Source organism: Anastrepha obliqua, chromosome 1, assembly GCF_027943255.1.
Source record: "Anastrepha obliqua isolate idAnaObli1 chromosome 1, idAnaObli1_1.0, whole genome shotgun sequence".
In the NCBI taxonomy this organism is placed as follows: Eukaryota; Metazoa; Arthropoda; class Insecta; order Diptera; family Tephritidae; genus Anastrepha; species Anastrepha obliqua.
In genome coordinates this window covers 179,905,920-179,911,399 of record NC_072892.1, presented here as the reverse complement: position 1 = coordinate 179,911,399, position 5,480 = coordinate 179,905,920, and positions in this window count along the sequence as shown.

Sequence of the window (5,480 nt, the reverse complement as noted above, 5' to 3'; positions counted from 1 at the left end):
ACTTTTACCTTGTGACCGCGAAAATTTTTGATATTTTCATATCGAAAGTCCAAATAATTTTTCACTGACAAAATTTTAGTGAAATTTTGAGTAGAAACTCATTTCGTTTTTGCTTGATGCCAAAGCACTGCCATCACGACGGCGGCGGCAATGAAATGCACTCAAGTGATGAAGATCCACTGAAGATGTTCTGTGTACTCATGGGAGAATAGACGGCAGTGATGCCTGTGCGTGCATATAAGTGAAGAAATAAGAAAACTTGAAAAATAAAACGAAAAACTAGAAGGGGGTAGTCAAGGAAATCTTTAATTAATTATTTATTTATTTATTTATTCTGAAATCAATAGACAATTGTTCCTACTGACTCTGATGACTACGAATAAATAAATATTTAAGGGTAAACGACCATATTTTCCCTGATTTTCATTAAAATTATTTAAAATGAAGAAGTCAATATATTTTTTTTAAAATTGACATACAGTTTATTTATACATTAAAATAATATAATTTTTTTTTTTTTTAATAATTTAAAATGGCGGATCAATTCTTCCAGGAAGGTCGCAGCAGGGCTTCTTAAACTGACGCCGATACTACAATGACCTGAATAGAAAGAACCAAAAATTGTTTAATAACAATGTTTAACAACAATTTTTTCTTAAACAAAAATGGAAAAAAAATTCGCGGAATAAAATGCTTCAAAAAAATGAGTTTTGGGTCAAATTTTCCTACTATTGTTGTTTCGAAACAATTATTTTTCGAAAAATTTTCGAAAACTTGAAACACATAGCAAGTAAAATCATAAAAAAGATGTGTGCAAAATTTCAGGGAGATCGGTCAATAACTTTTCGAGTTATCGTGTACGCCAATTCGAAAAATATAGTTTTGAGAAAAACGCATCTAAAGCCGGCAACGTAACTAGACCTCTCCCAGCGCTCAAACGCTAAGAATAGAGTCGTCAGGTTGACGATCTATAATATAAGAAATACTTAAATTTACGTTCTAAAAATTGTTTGACATATTCCTATAGGATTATACAGGGTGGGCCATATAGCGTTTGCTTTTTGAACCACCTATTTTTTTGAGAATGGTAACAAAAATGACATGTCAAATGTGTTCATAATTTACTGAAAGGTTTGACATTTACGAAATGGGACGCTATACGCTTGAACAAAATTGGGAAATATTGAAAACCTATTTCCAAAGTGATTTGATTTTCACACCAGTGGCTACGTCAATAAGCAGAATTGTCGGATTTGGGGCTCAGAAAATCCACACGTTACTGTAGAGAAGCATATGCATCCACAATGAGTCACTGTTTGGTGCGGTTTTTGGTCTGGCGGTATCATCGGGCCTTTTTTTTCGAAAATGAGCGAGGAGCCGCGGTTACAGTAAATGGCGAGCGTTACCGTGACATGCTCAACGAGTTGTTTCCAAAAATTGAAGAGGATGACATGGACGACATTTGGTTTCAACTTGACGGTGCAACTTGTCACACTACCAAAGTTACACTCGAACTTATGGCTACCGTTTTTGAAAACCGAATAATCAGCCGAAATTCCGATATCAATTGGATGCCTCGGAGCTGTGATTTAAGCCCGTTGGACTATCTTTTGTGGGGAGCCGTTAAGGACAAATGCTATGCGAACCATCCAGAGACGATTGATGCTTTAAAACACGAAATCGAAGTTGCCACTCATAAAATTGGAGCCCAAACAATCGAAAATATGCCTAAAAATTGGGTTGATCGAATGGCCTACTGTAAAGCCAGTCGTGGCAGTCATTTGAACGATATTATGTTTCATTCATAAATCACAATGTTCAATCTTCAAAATAAAAAAAAAGTTTGAAAAAATATGAATTAGTTTTTGAAGTGAAAACTTCTTTAGAATCGTTGGGAGTGATTTGAGAAAAAGTGAAACGAAAAAAGCGACACTCTTGGCTACGAATATTACATATAAACGTAGCGACGAACTAAATAACTTTTAGGCCAGCACCGACAGCATGGCGCGATAGCCGAGCGGCTAGCAATGTGAGCTTGCGATCCAAAATCCTTGGTTCGAATCACAAGAAAAAAATTTTTTTTATACAGTTATTTTATTTTATTTTATGATATGTTATGAGGAGCTTTTTTTCATGGCAGAAATACACTCGGTGTTTTGCCATTGCCTGCTGAGGGGTGAGCGCTATTAGAAAAATAGTTTTCCTTAATTTCGTTCTCTCTGTGAATTCTGAATATTAGTCACGCACCAACCCATTCGGCTACGGCGTTTGTTTAATTTTACTGATGCAAAAATGAGGAAAAATATATGAATAAAGTTTGCTTACTGTTTACACATTTTCCAAAGGTGACGGAGAACCAAAAAAAATGTCGATTTTCAAACAAATACGAGTGAATATGTGTAATTGTGTTAGAGTTTCGGTCACGCCCCAGCAAAACCTGCGTGCATATGTGTTTGTAACATTTAAAAAAATGTAATTGTGTTAGAGTTTCGGTCACGCAGGTTTTGCTGGGGACACTCATAATAGCAACCGCGTGTGTATTTTTATATTCGTAAATATTTTCATTTTTAAATATTTACCGCAATTATGCCGAAAAATAATGCAGAAAAGTGTCGTGAATATCGACAGAAAAAAAATTAATAAATAGCATCACGGAATTCATTCACGAAAATTTAATAAAGTATACACCAGAAGTATCGCGGATACTTAGAAAAGATTACAATAAAGTTCCAATGATTTTAAGTGGCGATTTTAACGTAAATTTTGCATTGGACACAGCGGTTCCTTTAATTGACGTTCTCAATACAACATTCAATTTAAAAATGTGTAACAATCGCACTGAATCGACAACACGACCAAAAACAACCATTGACGCGGTATTTCAAAGATATGTTGACAACATCGAAACCAAAGCATTTGTATCATATTTTAGCTATCATAAGCCACTCGTATCATTTGTTGAAATTGAAAACATTGAGGATGAATAATAATTAAATGAAGAAAATAAAATATGAACTTTATAGCAATATTATAATGAACCTATAATTATCCCGCTCCTAATGCTGCTTTCGTCTTATTCTCTCTCAGTTTGTTTTACGGAAGGTTTCACTTCTATCGCGTCTAACCGTTAGACTGGTATTTTGAAATATGAAATGTTACAGGTATCTGCCCCCTTTATCACTATTTTACAATAAGCCGACGTATTTTTTAAGGTAATTCATAATTTATAATTGAAGAAGAAAAATTTATCATCTATGACTTACGAATTATGATTTATGAGTTATAATTTATAACTACTTCTATTTATGATTTATGGTTTGTAGTTAATAATTAATAATTTGTGATATATAATTTATGATTTGTAACTTGTGATTTATGATTTATGAGTACGAGTTACGACTAAGGACCTTTAATTAATGATTACTGATTTCTGATCTATGATTTATGAATACGATTTATGATTTATAGTTTACGATTTGTGACTTATAATTTATAATTATTTTCGTTTTATGATTTGTGGTTTATGATTAATAGTTGAGGATTAGTGGTTTATAATTTATGATTCGATATTTGTGATTTATGATTTATAAGTTACGACTAACGACTTTTGATTAATGATTTATCATCTATGACTTATGAATTATGATTGATGATTTATGACTTACGACTAACGTCCTATGTTTAATGATTCATAATTCAAGATCCATGATTTATGATTTAAAATTTGTCGATACGTCGATGTATGATTTATGACTTATCATCAATGATTTGTAAATTACGATTTATGATTTATGACTTAGAATTTATATTTATTTGCGGCTTATGATTTATTTTTATTGATTAATAACTAATGATATCTGATTCCTAATTTATTATTAGATATTTGTGATTTGTGATTTATGAGTTACGATTAATGGCCTATGGTTAATGATTAATGATTTATAATCTATAATTTATGCTTAATGATTTATAATTTGTGGATTACAATTTAGGAGTTATTTTATGGTTTATGATTTATGATTACGGTTTTTGAATTAAGATTTGCGATTTATGATTGATTTGAAATTGATTGATTGGTTGGTTGATTGGTTGATTGATTCTTGTTTTATAGTCTATGATTTATGATTTATTACTTATGTATTAAGATTTATAATTTACAATTAAGGAATTAAGATTTATGATTGGTGACTTATGACTTATATTTTATAATTATTTGGTATTTATGATTTATGGTTTACAATTTATAAATTATGATTAATGATTAGCGATTCATAATTTGTGACGTATGAGTTACAATTAAGGACCTATGATTAATGATTTATTATTTAAGATTTATCATTTATGATCCATGAGTTTTGATTTATGAATACGCTTTGTGATTCAAAAGATACAATTTATAAGTTATGATTTATAATTTAGGTTTTATGACTTATGATTTATATTTATTTGCGATTTATGATTTACGATGATTACGATTTTTGAATTAAGATTTTCGATGTGTGATTTATGGTTTATGATTTATGATTAAAGAATCATAATTTATGATTTGTAATTGGTAATTTATGAGTTGCGACTAACGGCCTACGGGTGATTCATTCTTGTTTTATAGTCTATGATTTATGATTGATTACTTATGGTTTAGAATTTGTGATCTATGGTTTATGTATTAAGATTTATAATTTGTGATTTATGACTTCTCGTTTATGATTTATGGTTACGATTAATAATTTAAGATTTGTGATTTGTGATGTATGACTTATAATTTGTATTTATTGGTGATTTATGATTTTTTATTTAAGATTTATAATTAAGGACTTATGATTTATGATTAACGTTCTATGATTTTTTAGTTACGGATTATACATTTTAATTTAACGGGGTATTCTGGTCTCGAAATTTGAAAAAATCGATTTTTTTGCATATTTTCAAAGTTTAGACCTTCAAAAATATGCCCTTCAACGGATTTTTCAAAATTCGAATTATTTTCGGAGATACAGCGGATTTTGTGACGTGGTGTCTAAGCCGGCCGAGTGGAGCGAATCGTACAATGAACGGCAGATGTTACCGGACGACTTGAGGACTCGTTCTTTCCAGAAAATCTTTTGTATCCCACACAACCTTTATTTATTCTATACATATAAATATACTTTATACTTCTATTGTTGCTCAAACTTCAAACGCAATTTTCTCAAAACTACTTTTTTGAGACGGTCGTCATGATATCTCATGTTCTTGTTGACCGATCGCTTTGAAGTTTGATAAGAATTTTTTATTATACATCTGTCTATCGCGCCTGCCGCGGATTTTGAAAAATTAGAGTTTGAGGTATTTTTAAAAAATTTGAAAAGGTAAAAAAAGAGGGTAAACATTTTCTTTTTCAAGTTGACGCCTAATGAAGAATTTTTTTAAATTTAGATCACTACAAGGGTTGGAATCATGTGAACCATGGAGCACCGCTTTTTATGTTTTATGTAGCCCCC